This window comes from Oryx dammah, unplaced genomic scaffold, assembly GCF_014754425.2.
Source record: "Oryx dammah isolate SB20612 unplaced genomic scaffold, SCBI_Odam_1.1 HiC_scaffold_15, whole genome shotgun sequence".
NCBI classification, from domain to species: Eukaryota; Metazoa; Chordata; class Mammalia; order Artiodactyla; family Bovidae; genus Oryx; species Oryx dammah.
Window position 1 is genome coordinate 38,143,574 of NW_024070199.1, and position 22,226 is coordinate 38,165,799.

The 22,226-nt window shown below is 42.8% G+C and overlaps 2 pseudogenes; one reads left to right on the forward strand and one right to left on the reverse strand.

The window, feature by feature from the left end:
• Positions 1-11,060: 11,060 nt before the first annotated feature.
• Positions 11,061-11,760, forward strand: LOC120874085 (annotated as a pseudogene).
• A 6,727-nt stretch (positions 11,761-18,487) lies between these two features.
• LOC120874086 overlaps positions 18,488-22,226 on the reverse strand; it is a 9,327-nt pseudogene continuing 5,588 nt past the window's right edge.

A 22,226-nucleotide genomic window follows, 5' to 3' on the forward strand; every position in this document is an offset into this window, starting at 1 on the left:
TATTACTCAGCCATTAAAAAGAATACATTTGAATCAGTTCTAATGAGATGGATGAAACTAGAGCCGATTATACAGAGTGAAGTAAGCCAGAAAGAAAAACACCAATACAGTATACTGACACATATATATGGAATTTAGAAAGAGGGTAATGATGACCCTTTATGCAAGACAGCAAAAAAGACACAAATGTATAGAATGAACTTTTGGACTTGGAGGGAGAGGGAGAGGGTGGGATGATTTGGGAGAATGGCTTTGAAACATGTATACTATCATGTAAGAAACTAAGTGCCAGTCTATGTTCGATACAGGATAGAGGATGCTTGGGGCTGGTGCATGTGGATGATCCAGAGAGATGATATGGGGTGGGAGGTGGGAGGGGGATTCAGGATTGGGAGCTTGTATACACCCGTGGTGGACTCATGTCAATGTATGGCAAAACCAATACAGTATTGTAAAGTAAAATAAAGTAAAAATAAAATTTTATATATATATATATGAAAAAATAAATAAATAAATAAATAAAGTGTAGGGGCTGCAGTGTAGCACCAAAGTGGTCCCACCTAGAGACTGAGCCTCGCCTGTTATAATGAACCCTTTATCAATTACTGGCTTTCCTTGTGGCTCAGCTGGTAAAGAATCTGCCTGCAATGCACAAGACCTAGGTTCGATCCCTGGGTTGGGAAGATCCCCTGGAGAAGGGAAAGGCTACCCACTCCTGCATTCTGGCCTGGAGAATTCCAAAGACTGTATAGTCCATGGCACAAAGAGTCGGACACAACAGAGCAACTTTCACTTATCAATTACACCAATCCCTGTTCTTGCTCTTAAAAAGTGTGTGTGTGTGTGTGTGTGTGTTTTAGGGGAATGAGAACTTAAATGCAATGTTAAAATGTTTTCCACTGGGGTGAAAGTACTCCTTCCTCTGGCTGGTGGCTCATTCCACCTCATGAAAAATGATTTCTTAAAACAAACATGGGAACTCATGTACACCCATGGCAGATTCATGTCAATGTATGGCAAAACCAATACAGTATTGTAAAGTAAAATAAAGTAAAAATAAAATTTTTTAAAATTAAAATAAAATAAAAGGCAAATGTAGTTGGGAAAACAAACAAACAAACATGGTGGGTGAGAGTCCAACCTGGGCCTGGGTGCCAGGCCTAAGCTGACAGTGCCAGGCAGGGAGTTCAGAAGACCATCTCCTGGCATGGGGTGCTGCAAGGACACTGCCTGCCTGGAAGCTGTGGTACCTCCAGATTTTCCACGACTCTGTAAGAAGTAGCACTTTGGTAGCTGGGAGCTGGAATGGGACCTGATTTGAGATCAGTTCTTGGAGAACACAAATTGTGGTGGATTGAACCAGCTGCCCTTTGACCCTGTCAGCAACAACAAGCCCCTGCAGTTTGGTAGTACCAGTGGCCCTCTGGTAACAGAAGGCCTCACTGAGAATGGAGGGGAGTCAAGCAAGAAAAGAAAGAGAACAAATGCTTCTTCAGAGATCAAGCCCTGAGCCTTTGGAATGGGAGCACTGACTCCAAGACCATAGACTGCCAGAGAAATAACCCTAGGGAGTATCAAGTAGCGAGAACTCACATGAAAGAAACCACTTGAATGCAAGACCCGGCATCCCCCAACCACCAGTAACACCCTGTTCAGGATGCCTCATCTAAACAACAAACAAAACAAAAATACAAACCCAACTATCAGCAGACAAGATTATCACCTCACTCAGCCTTGCCCATCAGAGGAAAAATAAACAAAGTTTCAGCACAAGTCTTACTCTATATGAAGCTTACACAAACCACTTTACCAACCTTAGGAAGACAGAAACAAAAAGGAAGAAAGAATTCAACCTTGAAGCCTGGGAAAAGGAGACCTCAAACACAATGAGTTAAAAATAAATAATGAAAAAACAGAGAAATACTACACAAATGAAGGAACAAAGTAAAAATACAGAAGTCCAAATAAATGAAGAGAAAATAGGCAAACTACCTGAAAAAGAATTCAGAATAATGATAGTAAAGGTGATCAAAAACATTGAAAACAAAATGGAGAAAATGCAAGAATCAATTAACAAAAACATAGGAGAATTAAAGAACAAATATACAAACAACACAATTACTGAAATTAAAAATACTCTAGAAAGAATCAATAGCAGAATATCTGAAGCAGAAGAATGAATCAGTGGGTTAAAATAGTGGAAATAACTTCTGAAGAGCAGAATAAAGTAAAAAGAATGAAAAGAACTGAGGATAGTCTCAGAAACCTCTGGGACAATATCAAACACACCAATGTTTGAATTATAGGGGTCCCAGAAAAAGAAGAGAAAAAGAAAGGGTATGAGAAAATTTTTGAAGAGATTATAGTTGAAAATTTCCCCAACATGGAAAAGGAAATAGTCAATCAAGTCCAAGAGGCACAAAGAGTCCCATACAAGATAAACCCAAGGAGAAACACATGAAGACACATACTAATCAAACTAACAAAGACTAAACACAAAGAAAGAATATTAAAAGCAGCAAGGGAGAAGCAACAGTTAACATACAAGGGAAACCCCATATGCTTAACAGCTTATCTTTCAACAGAAACTCTGCAGTCCAGAAGGGAATGGCAGGATATATTTAAAGTACTGAAAGAGAAAAATCTACAACCAAGATTACTGTACCTGGCAAGGGTCTCATTCAAAATTGATGGATAAATAAAAAGCTTTTCAGACAAGTGAAAGTTCACAGAATTCAGTACCACCAAACCAACTTTACAACAAATGTTAAAGGGACTTAGATAGTCAAGAAATACAAGAGAAGAAAAAAAGATCTACAAAATCAACCCCAAACAATTAAGAAAATGACAATAGGAGCATATATATCAATAATTATTTTAAATGCACCAACCAAAAGACACAGATTGGCTGAATAGATACAAAAACAATACCTATATATATGCTGTCTACAAGAAAGCCATTTCAGACCTCAAGACACTTATAGACTGAAAGTGGGAGGATGGAAAAATATATTCCATGCAAATGGGAAGCAAAAGAAAGCTGGAGTAGCAATCTTTATATCAGACAAAATAAACCTTAAAATAAACAAGGTTATAAGAGATAAGGAAGGACACTACATAATGATCAAGGGATCAATTCAAGAGGAAGACACAACAATTGTAAATATCCATGCACCCAACATAGGAGCACCTCAATACATAAGACAAACACTAACAGGCATAAAAGGAGAAATTGACAGTAACACAATAATAGTGGGAGACTTTAACACCCCTCTCACACCAATGGACAGATCATCAAAACAGAAAATTAATAAGGAAACACAAGTCTTAAAGGAAACATTAGATGAGATGGATCTCATTGACATCTTCAGGACATTCCATCCAAATGCAGAAGAATACACCTTTTTATCAAGTGCACATGGAACATTCTTCAGGATAGACCACATCTTAGGCCACAAGTCAAACCTCAGTAAATTTAATAAAATTGAAATCATACAAGCATCTTCTCTGACCACAACATTATGAGACTAGATATCAATTACAAGAAAAAAAAACTGTAAGAAACACAAACACATGGAGAGTAAACAACATGTTTCTGAATAACCAACAGGTTATTGAAGAAATCAAAAGGGAAATCAAAAAATTTCTAGAAACAAATGACAATGAAAACACAACAACTCAAAACCTATGGGATGCGGCAGAAGCAATTCTAAGAGGGAAGTTTACAGCAATACAATCCTACCTCACAAGAAAAACAGCAAATAGACTATCTAATTTTACACCTAAAGCAACTGGAAAAAGAAGAACAAAAAAGAAACCCAAGATTAGTAGAAGGAAAGAAATCAGAAATATCTGAGCAGAAATAAATGAAAAAGAAATGAAAGAAACAATGGTAAAGATTAATAAACTAAAAGCTGGTTCTTTGAGAAGATAAACAAAATTGACAAGCCTTTAGCCAGACTCATCAAGAAAAAAAAAGAGAGAAGAATCAAATTAACAAAATTAGAAATGAAAAAGGAGGCGTTAAAATAGACAATGCAGAAATACAAAGGACTATGAGACTATTATGAACAACTACCAAACAATTGCACTCATCTCACACGCTACTAAAGTAATGCTCAAAATTCTCCAAGCCAGGATTCAACAATATGTGAACCGTAAACTTCCTGATGTTCAAGCTGGTTTTAGAAAAGGCAGAGGAACCAGAGGTCAAATTGCCAACATCCGCTGGATCATGGAAAAAGCAAGAGAGTTCCAGAAAAACATCTATTTCTGCTTTATTGACTATGCCAAAGCCTTTGACTGTGTGGATCACAATAAACTGTGGAAAATTCTGAAAGAGATGGGAATACCAGACCACCTAACCTGCCTCTTGAGAAATCTGTATGCAGGTCAAGAAGCAACAGTTAGAACTGGACATGGAACAACGGACTGGTTCCAAATAGGAAAGGGAGTGCATCAGGGCTATACATTGTCACCCTGCTTATTTAACATATATACAGAGTACATCATGAGAAACGCTGGACTGGAAGAAACACAAGCTGGAATCAAGATTGCTGGGAGAAATATCAATCACCTCAGATATGCAGATGACACCACCCTTATGGCAGAAACTGAAGAGGAACTAAAAAGCCTCTTGATGAAAGTGAAAGAGGAGAGTGAAAAAGTTGGCTTAAAGCTCAACATTCAGAAAACGAAGATCATGGCATCCGGTCCCATCACTTCATGGGAAATAGATGGAGAAACAGTGGAAACAGTGTCAGACTTTATTTTGGGGGGCTCCAAAATCACTGCAGATGGTGACTGCAGCCACGAAATCAAAAGACGCTTACTCTTTGGAAGAAAAGTTGTGACCAACCTAGATAGTATATTCAAAAGCAGAGACATTACTTTGCCGACTAAGGTCTGTCTAGTCAAGGCTATGGTTTTTCCAGTGGTCATGTATGGATGTGAGAATTGGACTGTGAAGAAGGCTGAGTGCCGAAGAATTGATGCTTTTGAACTGTGGTGTAGGAGAAGACTCTTGAGAGTCCCTTGGACTGCAAGGAGATCCAACCAGTCCATTCTGAAGGAGATCAGCCCTGGGATTTCTTTGGAAGGATTGATGCTAAAGCTGAAGCTCCAGTACTTTGGCCACCTCATGCGAAGAGTTGACTCATTGGAAAAGACTCTGATTCTGGGAGGGATTGGGGGCAGGAGGAGAAGGGGACGACAGAGGATGAGATGGCTGGATGGCATCACAGACTCGATGGACGTGAGTCTGAGTGAACTCCGGATGTTGGTGATGGACAGGGAGGCCTGGCGTACTGCGATTCATGGGGTCGCAGAGAGTCAGACATGACTGAGTGACTGAACTGAACTGATGAACAACTACATGGCAATAAAATGGATAACCTGGAAGAAATGGACAGATTCTTAGAAAAGTTCAATCCTCCAAGACTGAACCAGGAAGAAATAGAAATCATGAACAACCCAATTACAAGCACTGAAATTGAAGCTGTGATCAAAAATCTCCCAAAAAACAAAAGCCCAGGACCAGATGGATTCACAGGAGAATTCTATCAAACATTTAGAGAAAAGCTAATGCTTATCCTTCTATAGCTCTTCAAAAAATTGCAGAGGAAGGAACACTTCCAAACTCATTCTACAAGGCCACATCACCCTGATACCAAAACCAAAGACAACACAAAAAAAGAAAACTACAGGCCAATATCACTGATGAACATAGATGTAAAAATCCTCAACCCAATTAAAAAATTTTAGCAAAATTTTAGCAAACAAGATTCAGCAACACTTCAAAATGCTCACACACCATGATCAATTTGGGTTCACTCCAGGGATGCAAGGAATCTTCATTATACTCAAATCAATCAATGTGATACACCATATTAACAAACTGAAAGATTAAAACCATATGATAATCTCAATAGATGCATAAAAAGCCTTTGACAAAATTCAGCACCCATTTATGATTAAAACTTTTCAACACATGGGCATAGAAGGAAACTACCTCAACATAGTAAAGGCCATATATGATAAGCCTACAGCAAACATTATTCTCAATGGTGCAAAACTGAAAGCATTCCCCCTAAGATCAGGAATAAGACAAACCTGTCCACTTTCACCACTGCTATTCAACATTGTTTTGCAAGTCCTAGATAAAGCAATCAGAGAAGGAAAAGAAATTGAAGGAACCCAGATCAGAAAAGCAGAAGTAAAGCTTTCAGTGTTTGCAGATGACATGATACTGTACATAGAAAACCCTAAAGATAGTATCAGAAAATTACTAGAGCTAATCAGTGAATTTAGCAAAGTTGCAGGATACAAAATCAGTACACAGAAATCACTTGCATTTCTATATACTAACAATGAAAAAATCAGAAAGAGAAATTAAGGAATCAATCCCATTCACCATTGCAACAAAAAGAATTAAATATCAAGGAATAAACTTACCTAAGGAGACAGAAGAACTACACACAGAAAATTATAAGACACTGATGAAAGAAATCAAAGATGACATAAACAGATGGAGAGATATTCCATCTGAGTAGGAAGAACCAATATTGTGAAAATAACTGTACTACCAAATGCAATCTACAGATTCAAGGCAATCCCTATCAAATTACCAATGGCATTTTTCACAGAACTAGAATAAAAAATTTCACAATTCATATAGAAATTCAAAAGACCCTGAAGAGCTAAAGCAGTCTTGAGAATGAAGAATGGAGCTGAAGGAATCAACCTTCCTGACTTTAGGTTATACTACAAAGCTACAGTCATCAAGACAATATGGTACTGGCACAAAAACATAAATATAGACCAATGTAACAAGACAGAAAGCCCAGAAATAAACCCGTGCACCTATGGGTACCTTTGTTGACAAAGGAGGCAAGAATATACAATGGGGCAAAGACAGCCTCTTCAGTAAATGGTTCTGGGAAAACTGGACAGCTACATGTAAAGAATGCAATTAGAACACTTCCTAACACCATACACAAAGATAAATTCAAAATGGATTAAAGACCTAAATGTAAGACCAGAAACGTAAAACTCTTAGAGGAAAACATAGGCAGAACACTCGATGACATAAATTAAAGCAAGATCCTTTTTGTCCAGCCTCCTAGAGTAATGGAAATAAAAAACAAAATAAAAGAGTGGGACCTGATTAAACTTCAAGCTTTTGCACAGCAAAGGAAACTATAAGCAAGGTGAAAAGACAACCCTCAGAATGGGATAAAATAATAGCAAAGGAAACAGCTGACAAAGGATTGATTTACAAAATACACAAGCAGCTCATACAACTCAATGCCAGAAAAACAAACAATCTGATCAAAAAGTGAGAAAAAGACCTAAACAGACATTTCTCCAAAGAAGACATACAGATGGCTAACAAACACATGAAAAGATGCTCAACATCACTCATTATTAGAGAAATGCAAATCAAAACTACAATGAGGTATCACCTCACACCAGTCAGAATGGCCATCATCAAAAAGTCTACAAACAGTAAATGCTGGAGAGGGTGTGGAGAAAAGGGAATGCCCTTGCACTGTTGGTGGGAATGTAAATTGATACAGCCAGTATGGAAGGTGGCATGGAGATTCCTTAAAAAACGAAGAGTAAAATCACCATATGACCCAGCAATCCCACTCCCAGGCATATACCCTGAGGAAACCAAAATCGAAAAACACTCATGTATCCCATTGTTCATTAAAGTACTATTTACAATAGCTAGAACATGGAAGCAACCTAGATGTCCATCAACAGATGAATGGATAAAGAAGCTGTGGCACATATACACAATGGAATATTACTCAGCCATAAAAAGGAACGCATCTGAGTCAGTTCTGATGAGGTGGATGAACCTAGAATCTGTTATACAGCATGAAATGAGTCAGAAAGAGAAAGATAAATATTGTATTCTGACACATATATAATGAAGAATTTATTTACAGAGCAGCAATGGAGAAACAGACATAGAAAATAGACTTATGGACCTGGAAAGAGGAGAGGAGAGGGTGAGATGTATAGAAAGAGTAACATGGAAACTTATATTACCATATGTAAAATAGACAGACAACAGGAATTTACCGTCTCAGGACACTCAAACAGGGGTTCTGTATCAATCCAGAGGGATGAGATAGGGTGGGAGATGGGAGGAAGGTTCAAAAGGGAAGGGATATATGTATACCTATGATGGATTCATGTTGAGGTTTGACAGAAAACATCAAAATTCTGTAAAGCAATTATCCTTCACTAAAAAAAATTTTTTAAATTCCCAGTCTTCCATATGGTTACCAATGGAAAGGTAGGAGGAGAGTGATAAACCAAGAGTTTGGGATTAACATATACACACTGCTGTTGCTGCTGCTAAGTCACTTCAGTCATGTCTGACTCTGTGCGACTCCATAGATAGCAGCCCACCAGGCTCGCCCATCCCTGGGATTCTCCAGGCAAGAATACTGGAGTGGGTTGCCATTTCCTTCTCCAATGCATGAAAGTGAAAAGTGAAAGTGAAGTTGCTCAGTCATGTCTGACTCCTAGCAACCCCATGGACCTGGACCATTGCCATTGCCTTCTCCACATATACACACTACTAAATATAAAATAAAAAATCAAGGAGGACCTACTGTACAGCACAGGGAACTCTACTCAATGTTCTTTAATAACCTGTATGGGAAAAGAATATAAGAAAGAACAGATACCTATATATGTATAATGAAATCACATCCCCATACAGCTGAAACTAATACAATGTTGTAAATAAACTATGCATGCATGCTCAGTCACTAAGTCCTTTCTAACTCTTCATGACCCCATGGACTGTAGGCTGCCATACTTCTACATCCATGGGATTTTCCAGGAGTGGGTTGCCAGTTCCTCCTCAAGGGGATCTTCTGGACCCAGGGATCAAACCCACATCTTTTACATCTCCTGCACTGGCAAGCAGAAATCAACTATACTCCAATACAAAATAAAAATTAAATTTATAAAAAAGGAAAGATTACATCCAGCTATCAAAAGGGTCTCTTTCCCCTCCTGGGATTCCTGATGTGATGCTGGAGAGGACAGAGCAGGTGCAGGACACCTCGGCATTATCTGAGATTGTGTTTCCCTGGCTTTGGTGTGCTTTGGCTTCCAGTGGGCCCCTTTTGACTTATTTTTGGAGGACCTAATGCAGGGGCTTATAGAAACCAAGTCAGTTGAAGGCTGAGATGTAGGTGCTGGTGGGAGTGTGAAAGCCTAGCTCTCTAGCATTGGGTTGGGATACTTTTGAGGCAAACTTATGTTCCAGAGTTCCCTGTGGGAACAGGCTGCAACTTCCCTCCCCAAGACTTGCATGAAATCACACTCAAGCTAGTTTCATCCCTTTTCCTGTCCTAATCCCCGTGTGCCCTCACTGGTTTCTCTGGAAGGCCCTTTTTAAAAAAAAATTTAACTGTGCTGAGTCTTCCTTGCTGCATTGGCATTCTCTAGTTTCAGAGAGTGGGGACTACTCTCTAGATATGGTAAGTGGGCTTCTCATTGCAATGGCTTCTCTTATTGCAGATGATAGGATCTATGGCCTGAAGTCTCAGTTCTTGTGGCCCATGGGCTTAATAGCTCTCAAAATATGAAATCTTCCCAAACCAGGGGTCCAACATGTCTCCTGCTCCAGAAGGCAGATCAGTAACCACTGGACCATCAGGGAAATCCTTCTGGGAGGAACTTTGAAATAAATCACTTGTACATGAAACCTTGAGTCATGGGCTACTTCTGGGGAGGCTGACCTATGATGGTTCCCAAATCAGGCAATTCCTTGACACCAGGACTGATATAGGTTCACCTCACAAATGTTCCTACGGCACCTTGAAGCTATCCCTGCCATATGGCTTTTTTCTTGCTTGAGTTTCTGAAACCCACACTAGACCACAGCTTCCAGAGGGCAGAGCTCTAACTTGACTCTCTTACAAGTCCACATGAGTAGGTCTTGTTTCTATCCACCAGACTCTAATGTCAAAACAAGGCTAATACACAGACTTGTTATTGGGTTATGAGTGTTAGGTTACAAGCTGAACTGGCTGTAATCAAAGTCTAAATAATTTTGTCTTAAATGCAATACATTTTCATACAATAATAGTTCCAGTCAGTCCACGGTGATAGGAACCCCGGTTTTTCTTGTTGAAAGTCATCTTCAACACGTGACAGTCACCTCTGGTCTAACATGGCTGCTCTAGCTCCTGTTATTATATCTGCATTCCAGAGAAGGGGAAGCAGGATATGTCCCTTTCCTTAAAGAGCATAATCAAAAGTTATAAAATTACTTTCACTCATTTCTCACTGGTTGCAATGAGGTCACAGAGGCATTTTGAGGTGAAAGAAAGGCTAGGAAATGAACTTTTTAGCTAAATGGCCCTAAACTGGGGTTTTAGTTACCAAATGAATGAGACAAATAGGAGTGCCTGTTATACCCTTCTGATTCAGTGAAGAGAAGGTGACTTACCCTATGAACACATAAAACCCCCAAATCTGAAAGTCTCAACATAACTAAGCTTTATTTCTCACTCACATCTGACTTTGGTGGACAGGGGGCCCTACTCATCACACCTTTTCAGGGAGCAAAGTGGATGGAGGCTCCTTCTGGATACAAGGGAAGGGAGTGTGAGGCAAATTAGGATCTGATTCCAAACACTTCACTTGGAAGTGACATATCACCTCTACCAAATTCCACTGGCTGAAGTAACCTCCCTGGTCATAGCAAACCTGAGGGTGGTGGGCACACAGAAGGGTGAGGGGAGTGATCCTACCGCAGAACATTCAATATCAGTGACAAGGGCCACCACCCTTCATCCATGTCCCTGCGCTTTGTTCTTTGGTTCTTTCCATGCTGCTCATCCATCTCTTTGGGCCTGTAGATATAGATTTGGATAAGATCAAAAGATAGGACATATGCTAGACTGTAAATCTATGGGGAAAGCAAGAAAGGAAAGAAGGAAAGGCAGACTGCTGGGAACCTATGCTGCCCCCCTTCAGGAGTCCACCAGCCTCTTTCCCTGCTGTCCAACCCCCTCAGCTCTGTGATGCCGGGAGACCTCAGGAAGTGGCCTGGGCCCTTGAGCCTGCAGGAAGTGGATTAGAGGCTGCAGCACCCGCTGCAGGTCAAATATGGCTGGGCGGAGGTGGATGAACTGGCCAAAGTGCTGACACCCACCCAGATTAAGAACCGGCCCACCAGCAATGCATTGGACGGGCTTGATTCAAGTAAACTGTACACCTTAGTCGTACAGATCTGGATGCTCCTAGCAGGCAGGACCCCCAAATACAGGGAATGGCACCACTTTCTGGTGGTCAACATGAAGGGCAATGACATCAGCAGTGGTACGGTCCTCTCGGATTATGTGGGCTCTGGGCCTCCCAAGGGCACAGGCCTGCACTGCTACATCTGGCTGGTTTATGAGCAGGAAAAACCACTGAAGTTTGATGAGTGCATTCTCAGCAACTGATCTGGGGACCACCATGGCAAATTCAAGGTGGCCTTTTTCTGCAAAAAATATGACCTCAGGGACCCCAGCGACCAGTACGTGTCACCAGGCTGAATGGTATGATTACGTGTCCAAGCTCTATGAACAGCTGTCTGAGAAGCAGAGGAGTGGGACACTGTCCCAGAGTTCCCAAACAGTGTTTCCCTTTAGTGATGCATGTAGATTTCTGCCCACAATCCCCCCAAACCACCCCCCTACCCCGCCACTCCCTGCCCGAGTCCTGAGCAGTCAGATTTAGGTTTAGGGTGACTTTTCTTTCCTTCTGCCTGCCCTGTATCATTCTAGGGGGTTTATGTTTTGATCAAATTTGAACTGTGTTTTGGTGGGGGTTACTTTGCTACTATGGAGTTTATCAAAATGTTAATGTGAGAACGACAACGAAGATTTTAAAGAAGAAAAAAAAATTCTGGTAAAAAGACCAGGTCTGCAATATTAGAACAGAGCATCAAAGAATCTTTAAGGGAGGTTGAAAACAAAGAAGAGATAGACTGCCTCTGCCTTTGTGAGCCCGAATACAGAACTGTGTATGAAGGCACCTAATGGCATATGTTTTCACAGCCCTGTCTCACCAAGACAATGAGAGGCCAGCATGTCCACTAACCGCCAATGCCTCAGGCTGGTTACTGGGTATCAGTGTCCCACTCTGGCTCCTTTATAGAGCAATACCAGAAAAAGCTACAGAGAGGAAGTTGCTTTGCTATTAAAGCCTGGCCATCTAGATAAGCAGCAGTTCTGGGTAAGAGATTATCCAGAAATCTGAAAGTCTGTGCTTGTTAACTTGATCACTCTTTGGTGTAAAAAAAAAAAAAAGTCATTCTGGATGTTGCATTAATTCTGCTGTTTGCTTATAGTTAAATAAAAATAGAAACACTGCGTAGATTTAAAAAAAGAAAGAAGGAAAGAAGAAAATTAAGAATAAATATCAAAAAGCATGTTTGTAATCACAATTTTGTATTTGTACAGTTTACATGATTTAAATAAATTTAACTTATTTAGGAATAAATTTACAAAATAAAAAATGGGAGATGAGCAAGAAAGACCACTGAAGTTTGATGAGTGCATTCTCAGCAACTGATCTGGGGACCACCGTGGCAAATTCAAGGTGGCCTCTTTCTGCAAAAAGTATGACCTCAGGGACCCCAGTGACCAGTACGTGTCACCAGGCCACAGGGATGATCCAGAGAGATGATATGGGGTGGGAGGTGGGAGGGGGGTTCAGGATTGGGAACTCATGTACACCCGTGGCTGATTCATGTCGATGTATGGCAAAACCAGTACAGTATTGTAAAGCAAAATAAAGTAAAAAAAAAAAAAAAGAGAGCAATTTAAAATATAAATGTATTCACTAAAGCCAACAAAATAATACAGGCAGATTCTCTACCATCTGAACCACCAGGGAAGCCCAATAATCCCAATTTAAATCCCAACTTGACCAGGGGCTTCCCTCATGGCTCAGACGATAAAGAATCTGCCTGCATTTCAGGCTTTGTTCAATCCTTGGGTCAAGAAGATACCCTGGAGAAGAGAATGAGTACCTACTCCAGTATTCTTGCCTGGAGAATTCCTTGGACAGAGGAGCCTGGCAGGCTACAGTCCATAAGCTTCCAAAGAGTAGGACGTGACTGAGCGACTAACACTTTAACTTTCTTTTTCATCAGATTCTCAAGCCCTAAGCTCTTTCCCCTACCTTTGCTGTGTAAACTATTTAGCACTGGGAGATGTGGAGAGATCTCTGTGAACCCAACCCAAGAAATTTGTAAAGATAAAGACAACTGGAAAAGTATCCTTTCTGCAGTATACTTAGCAACTTTGCAACTTGTGAGGCAGGTCACTGGTGTTTTGAGGCAAATAAGATGTGCATGCTTGGTGATTTGCTTCTGTCAAGTGTTGAGGGAAGTTAGATGAATGAATGTTTGGTTACTTGATTTCACAGCTGATATCATCCTGGGGAAAGAATTCTCATCAGATCAACACATATTTTCTCACTAAACAGCAGGCTTAGAAAGGTTTTTAAGGCCAACATCAGATGTTTTTGACATCAAAGGTGTTCAGTTCACTCAGTTCAGTCATTCAGTCATGTCCTACTCTTTGCGACCTCATGAATCACAGCACGCCAGGACTCCCTGTCCATCACCAACTCCCAGAGTCTACCCAAACCCATGTCCATTGAGTCAGTGATGCCATCTAGCCATCTCATCCTCTGTCATCCCCTTCCCCTCCTGCCCCCAATCCCTCCCAGCATTAAGGTCTTTTCCAATGAGTCAACCCTTCGCATGAGGTGGCCAAAGTATTGGAGTTTTAGCATCAGCATCAGTCCTTCCAAAGAATACCCAGGACTGATCTCCTTTAGGATGGACTGGTTGGATCTCCTTGCAGTCCAGGGGACTTGCAAGAGTCTTCTCCAGCACCACAGTTCAAAAGCATCAATTCTTTGGTGCTCAGCTTTCTTAACAGTCCAATTCTCACATCCATACATGACCACTGGAAAAACCATAGCCTTGACTAGATGGAACTTTGGTGGCAAAGTAATGTCTTTGCTTTTGAATATGCTATCTAGGTTGGTCATAACTTTCCTTCCAAGGAGTAAGCGTCCTTTAATTTCATGGCTGCAATCACCATCTGCAGTGATTTTGGAGCCCAGAAAAATAGTCTGATACTATTTCCACTGTTTCCCCATCTATTTCCCATGAAGTGATGGGACCTGATGCTGTGATCTTAGTTTTCTGAATGCTGAGCTTTAAGCCAGCTTTTTCACTCTCCTCTTTCACTTTCATCAAGAGGCTTTTTAGTTCCTCTTCACTTTCTGCCATAAGGGTGGTGTCATCTGCATATCTGAGGTTATTGATATTTCTCCTGACAATCTTGATTCCAGCTTGTGCTTCTTCCAGCCTAGCGTTTCTCATGATGTACTCTGCATATAAGTTAAATAAGCAGGGTGACAGTATACAGCCATGATGTACTCCTTTCCTGATTTGGAACCAGTCTGTTGTTTCATGTCCAGTTCTAACTGTTGCTTCCTGACCTGCATACAGATTTCTCAAGAGGCAGGTCAGGTGGTCTGGTATTCCCATCTCTTTCAGAATTTTCCACAGTTGATTGTGATCCACACAGTCAAAGGCTTTGGCATAGTCAATAAAGCAGAAATAGTGTTTTTCTGGAACTCTCTTGCTTTTCCATGATCCAGCAGATGTTGGCAATTTGATCTCTGGTTCCTCTGCTTTTTCTAAAACCAGCTTGAACATCTAGAAGTTTGCGGTTCACATATTGCTGAAGCCTGGCTTGGAGAATTTTAAGCATTACTTTACTAGCATGTGAGATGAGTGCAATTGTGCAGTAGTTTGAGCATTCTCTGGCATTGCCTTTCTTTGGGATTGGAATGAAAACTAACCTTTTCCAGTCCTGTGGCCACTGCTGAGTTTTCCAAATTTGCTGGCATATTGAGTGCAGCTCTTTCACAGCATCATCTTTCAGGATTTGAAATATCTCAACTGGAATTCCATCACCTCCACTAGCTTTGTTCGTAGTGATGCTTTCTAAGGCCCAGTTGACTTCACATTCCAGGATGTCTGGCTCTAGGTGTGTGATCACACCATCGTGATTATCTTGGTCGTGAAGATCTTTTAGTTCCCTATAATATGGAGAGACTGAACTGTGCAGGTTGTCATGGTAACAGCTTTTTGTGTTCCCTAGGAGATAAAGTAAACTGACAAGAAACCAAAGGCCTTTACAACTCTCTTTGTAGTGTGATTTCAGGTTTGAAGTAGTGGCAAGGAAAGGGTGGCTGGTAAGGGTGAGGAGGGGAGTAATCAGGGCCAGTGCTTTAGCTCCTCCTAGAGCCAAGAAAACAGAAGTGCCGGCTCAGTTAGGGTTCTGGTTATCTTCCACTAGATCCCAGGTGAGGAAACAGTGATACGTTGTCTCTGTGGAGGGAACATAGATCAACACCTGTTCCTTTTCCGTCTCAGGCCCAGTCTGATCCCCTTAGAGTAGGAAGTATCACCCCCACCAAAGAGCTGTTGTCTCTGTACCTGTGGATGCCTCCCCACTTCCCAGCCCTCTCCACCCTGTCTCGGGCCCTATGGGTCTTCAGTGGCTCCCACAGTGGCCTTGCTGTCACCTGTGCCTGACCCTCTGACTTCTGTCCTGGGGTCTGAATCAAGGCAGAAAATCCAGGGTGTATATGCCTGGTGAGGATGCCGCAACGTCTTCCACGTGCTCTGCAAGCCTGGGATCATGCTGTTTTATATTCTGTTCTTTTCTCTCAGTGTCCTATTGGAAGGATTTCTCTTAACACTGAATACTATTTTCAGGCAGTTTGTTGTATGATGGCCTGTCTATGCTGTGGAAACTTTATGTTGAGTGGACTGTGGGATGTCTCAGATCTTCACTTTTGTTAGACTCTGAGGACTTCATCCTTGCTTCTTTATGTTTGTGGGTGCTTCTAATCATAGATTTACATAAATCTTACAAGCAAAATTCTTGGGACAAAAGCTGTACTTATATTTAGGACAAATCATCACCCAAGAGTGTACTAATTTGCACTCTTACAAGAAGGGTTCAAGATCTTCCTCTTTCCTGTTTTTCCTACCTTTTCTATCACTGAAGGCTATAAATCTTTGGTCTACAATTTGGAGTGGATAAAAGTGGAAGGAAGGTGGAGTAAGACTGTTGCTTTAAAGATCAGATTTATCCTCATGTTGGTGTCACAGGCTACAAATATAGAGCCTTAAGAGTAAGGAGTACCTTAACAGGCACCAGCTCCAGTCCTGGGCTTAGGCTGATCTGGGATGATTTTTCCAGGTGATATCATGGTGGTAGCCATGCTGAGAACATGCATGTCTCTTGACATGGATGCAGCACTGTGTTCAAGTGGAATCATGTACTAACTCATCCATTCATTTAATTAAAGTATATTTCTTGAGGGTGGCTACATATCTGTCACAAGTGTTGGAGCCAGAAGATAGGAGACATCTTTCCTCTGTACAATGGGGGTCATGCCTTCCCAGGGCTCATGGGGAGACAGTGAGCTAGCATCTATAATTAACCAGAGCTGTTATTCTTGCTCTTATTGCTGATTTCTCACCAACAGCACCATTGTCTATGGTTCCATGGAGAAAACTTGGAGAATGAGTTTGACAAACTGTTCACTTGCCTCTCCATTAAGCCTGGTCCATGATATTTACTGTTAAAGAAAAATAACTGATTCTGCTCTCACCTTTTCCTTGTTTATCAGCTCTGCAACTGGACCTCTTTCACTCCCCACATGTCGATCATAATCCAGGGCATTCCCAAAGTGGCCGGGCACATATACCCGGGACATATGGCCAAGCTGCACACAGATAGTAACTGCAGGGTTTAGGGGTGTGTTTCAGGATCCGGGTGACAAGCCTAATGTCAACATCCCTCCTCTCACCCTATGCTAGCCTTTCCTTGTCTCCCTCAAGAGGAAGCCCTTTACTCCTCTGGCCTCCCATCCACACTACTGTCATTTTCTCCATCTGGCCCTCCCAATTGGGAGTTGTCTCTTTATCTGTCTCCATGACTTGGAGGTGAGTTCCTAGCCCAGCTCTCTATCCCTGGGGTCCACCACAGCACCTAGCATATAGTAGGTGCTTAGTGAATTTGTACTGAATGAAAAGATGACTGTGTTTTCCACCTTATTTATTCTTTCCTGCTCCTTCTCTATTCTGGATCTGACTCTGACCCTGCTGTCCCCAGTGTGGGCCTCTGCCTAGCGTCTCAAAATGGGAAAAAGTGATACTTCTACTCCAAAACTGGCAAACCATGGCAGCTTGAACCAAATAGTTTGTGGCTCTGCCCGTGAAGGAAGCTCAGAGAGGCTGAGAGCTCTGTGCACCCTGGATTCCCCCATTTACATGAATGGCATCCTCCCCAGCATCACTGGAGGTCAAAGGAAGGCGCTTGCTGGACCCTGAGGAGGACAGCTCAGGAATCCACACGGGGCTGTCACTTGCAAAGTGGCACTGGAAAGGACAAAGCAGGTGTGGGCGGAAGAAAGCTGGTGACTAGGGTGGAGAAACAGAAGGGAACCATCTCAATGTAAAAGGCCTTACCCATATCTCCCTGCAGCAGAAGGTCACTGCCCATGTTCCTCCAGAATGGCAAGAATACAGTATAATTTTATGACCCCTTACCATCTCTCTGAATGAGGAGGTGATGGAGTTGGTGGGGCAGCCATAAACTCTTCCACGGTCTAGAACCTCTCCCTGACACTTCCTTTGTGGCTGCCTCTCAAACTCTAGTCACGTGATTCTGGAGTAAACTGTCAATCACATTTGGTGCAGGGTCAGGGCCACATGACCATGTAGGGCCAATTATAGGACCCCATGCCCCGACCAATACGATTGGTCCAGAAATGGACTCAGGATCTGAATTGGGTCAATCAGATCCCTCCCTGGAGCCCTGATGCCTTCTGAGTTTCTTTCCTTACTGACTAGATGCTTTAGAGATATAAAGCCCTGGGGCAGGCAGCTGCAGAGTCCTTCAGTAGGTGTAGAAGCCTGAGGGAAGAAAGTTGTCAGGCTAAGAGAATCTAAGAGAGAAGAGAAAGAGTGAGGGTGTCAAACTGTGAGCTGATAGCTTCTGATTTCTTGGGTCCAGTCCCTGAGACCTTTGGATCTTCTCTGGTTCCTATGTCCCAGATCCTGGATCCCCAGTATCCTTCCAATAACCCTCCCCTTTCCTTGAAGTCAGTTGGAGTTGGGCTCCTCTCACTAGTAGTTCAGACTTGATTCTAGGTCCTGCCCAGATATGATCTACCTCTGCTACCCAAAGAGAGGCACCCATTCATATCAGCATCATTGAGATGAATCCTTTATTCTCTACTGAGAATAGGGCTTGCAGAGCTTCAAACACAGTTTACCAGCATCCCTAGCAGGTGTGCACTGAGTTGAGAAAATGTGTGTTTGGAGTGGGCCTGACTGATTCCTGAGCAGCCACAGCATTTACACTGCAGGAGCCAGGCCAACCCTGTTGTTTCACAAACCGAGAAACACAGCCTCAGGAAGACGTCATCCAGGATCCAGGTCTCCGAGGAGTGCAAGTCCTCTGTGCCCCCTTGAATGCTGCTAATACAGACGTTCTGAGAACTCTGGGGAGATAGAAACACACATCAATCACCCTGGGCCACTACCTGCCACACCTATCGATATCCAGACCTGGCATACTTTTTGGTTTCATTTCCCTCCTTTGGTTCTGTCAGCACCTGAAGAAGTGGGGTACAGCGAAGAGTAAGAAGGACCAAGACATGTGGTTGCCATGAGGCAGGTGGGTATGTGAAAGGAGGATTGGGAGTTTGGGATTATTAAATAAAAACTAATATAGAGGATGGATAAACAACAAAGTATTACTGTATAACAATGGGAATTATGTGCAATATCCTGTGATAAATTGCAATGGAAAACAATATGAAAAATACATATATATATATATATATTTGCATATGTATAACTGAGTCACTTTACTTTGCAGCAGAACTTAATGCAGCACTATAAAATCAACAATACTTCAGTCATTTTTTTAAAAGACCAAGAGTGTCCTGTAGCTCCCCTCACGCTCTGCTGTTTCTTCCCTTCTCACCTCCACTCACAGTTTACTCTGCAGAGAATGCCTGTTTTCTCTCTCTTCACCACAAACTGTTCTCTTCTTAAACATTTTTTATTTTAATACTTTGTTGTTTAATCCATCCTCTATATGAGGTTTCATTTAATAAGCCCAAACTCCCAATCCTCCTTTCCCGTATCCCCCTGCCTCATGACAACCACGTCTTGGCCCTTCTTGTTCTTGGGTGTACCCCACTTCCTCAGGTGATGAGGAAATAAAATTTGATTTTATATTGTTATTTTATAGCCAAATAACAATATCATGAGCTTCAGGTGGACAGTACAAGGAATCAGCCATACATATACATGTAGCCCTTCTCCCCCAAGGTTCCCCATCCAGGCTGCCACATAACATTGAGCAGAGTTCCAGGGCTACACAGTAGGTCATTGTTGTTTATCCATCTTAAATATAGCAGTGCCCACAACTTGTTCTTTATACTGCACTCAGGAGGCCTTCCTGGACATACTCTTACCCTCCATGGCACTCCAGGTTGAGTTCAGTGACTTATCCTGATGCCCTCTTCGTCTGTAGACCTCATCACCCCTAATGTGCCCCCAGCACCCCTTTGCACAACCCTAAGGGGTACCATGTGCGTGGAATCCAGTATAGAGTTGCCTAAACACAAGCAGGCTTCCTTATGCCTCCATGAGGCTGGGGGTTTAGAATTACTGAAATGTCCTCTTCTCCTTAAAGCCTTCTTTGAGCCCACCAGCCTGCCCTGAACTCCCATAGGGAGCTGACATTAAGTCTTAACCCTGTACCAGAGCTGTGCAGTCACTGTGCACCCTTTATCCACCTTAGCATCCAACCTCCCCGCAGAGGGGTCGGGTACCCCGACTCACAAAGTGGGGGACAGGGGCTTAGCAAGGAGAAGTTGTAGCCGAGGACTGGGGTAACCAGGTAGGTTAACATCCAAACCAGGACAACTGTGAGAAGGTAAGGGAGACTGTCAACCCCCATGGTGGGACAGCACACTGGGACTGTCCCCAGCCATCCTCCTCGTCACATGGTCTATTTCAGAGATTGCTAGAGCTGACTTTCCAGGTTTATCCATTTGAAGGCTTTGGTTGAACTGAAGACTTTTGAAGGCAGAGGACCTTAGCGTTCCCTTCTCCTTATGCTAGGTATCATGCCAGCACGGGATGGTGTCTCCACATTTCTTTCCAGAGCATAGATGTGCCAGACTGTCCTTTACTCTCACGTGGTTCGTTTTGTGGGAGGCACTGGACCAGCCAAAGGGGCTCAGCAACATCTGCAATGGTGTGACTTGGCCTGCAGAGGGCGCCCTCCTCCCAGCAACAGCCCAAAGAGGATTCCTGCAAGTCCCAGATTTGAGAGACAGCCCACAGGATTGGCCCCTCACCTGCCGAATATCGACTTGAGGGGGCACAGGGTAGCCAGTGCCGTTGATCGTGAAGATGAAAGGAGGCAGGGCCCCAATGCTCTGACATGAAACCACATGCTGTAAGAGAAAGAGGGAAGCTGGAGGTTGGTCCTGCTGATCCTTGGTATGCAAGGAGACCAGGAGTGACCCTGTGGCATGACCCTTCACCTCGTGATCCTTGGAGGCAATAGCATCAATGAGTTTCTGGATGTTGGTGACCACTCTTCTTGGGCCAATCAGCAAAGAGGTCCCAGTGTCCACAAGGGCCTGACATCCACTGGAACAACCAATCACCATCCCGTTCATGGAGATGCTGGGAGATAGTGGGACAAAGCGTGCACCAGGGTCACTCTGAGTCTCCCCCATGACTCCCTCCCTGAAAGTCTCCTGAACAGTCAGGGCTTCAGCTCTTGCCCTGACTCTGTTTTCCTTTGTTCTGGTCATGTCACCTTCTTTGACATCCTTGAATGCAGTACTTGAAACCGCCAGGCCCTTTCACTCTTCAGGGCCTTGACAGGTTCTTGTTGCCCTTCCTAGAAGACCACCATCCCCTTTGTCTAGCTAATTTCTCCTCATTTTCCAGGTTCCAGCTTAATTGCCACATTTTTAGGGAAGTCTTTCCCCTGGAGTGGATTAGTCTCCTGTCTTGGTCACTCTCTCTAGACTCTTCCTCATGTCTACCATGCACCAAAGTGGTAATTCACTATGTATGTGAGTCATTTCATGTACATATGCCTTACTAGATGTTAGGGCAAGTTTTATTCTCATTGCCTCACTAAAGTGCCTGGCACAAAATGGATGCACAGTGTTTGTTGAAGGAATGAATGAATAATTTAAAAAATGAATGATGAACACCCAGAGACATGTATCTGTTTTCTGACCAATGATGGCTCAACCAACATAGGGAAAATGGAGGTTCCCTGGGGCAACAGATGCTTAGAGTGGTGGTGGGGAAGACACAGGCTCCCTGGGAGACAGTCTCCCAGCACTGGCTCCTCTCCAGGCTCAGACACTGAGGCCCTGGCCAGGGGATGCCCAAGCTAGCCCAGAGGACCTCCAAAGGACAGCTCAGTTTTTCTCTGAGAGAATCACATACAATCTCCTCAATTATTGAGTCCTGTTCTCAGCCGCTTCTGGAACCCAGCTTCCTGATTCTCTAAGTCACAGCCCTTGCCCCACTGTGTGCCCAGTATGTGGGGTGGGGCGCTATGGTTCATGGGAGATCTCTTTTTAGGAGTTGCTCTCAGGTCTCAAGACTGCAGTCAACCTCTCTCCACTGGTGACTGACTAACTGACTAACTCCAACTGACTAACATCTCCCAAAGGAGAACAGTTTTCCCCATTTTTTTCAGGACTTTGTTTTTTTAACTGCCTCTTCTATGTGCTGAGAACTCACTTGGTCCTGGTAACCCTGGACAGTTGGTCATTTTATCACAACCCTATGATGAAACTCATGTGATCCTCTGTTCACTCAAGCCATGCTCCCTGCCTCACAGCACAGTGAGTGCAGCCCTCCCCGGGCTGCCCAGTCCTCTCTGGATCATCTCAGGACCTGGTGAGAAGTCTCTGCAGGAGGCTGTGGTGATTATGAACCCATGGGTGTGTGTCTGTGTTTATGTGTATGTTTGTGTGTCTGTGTGTGTGTGTCTGTGTGTGTCTGTGTTTGTGTGTATGTTTGTATATGTCTGTGTGTGTGT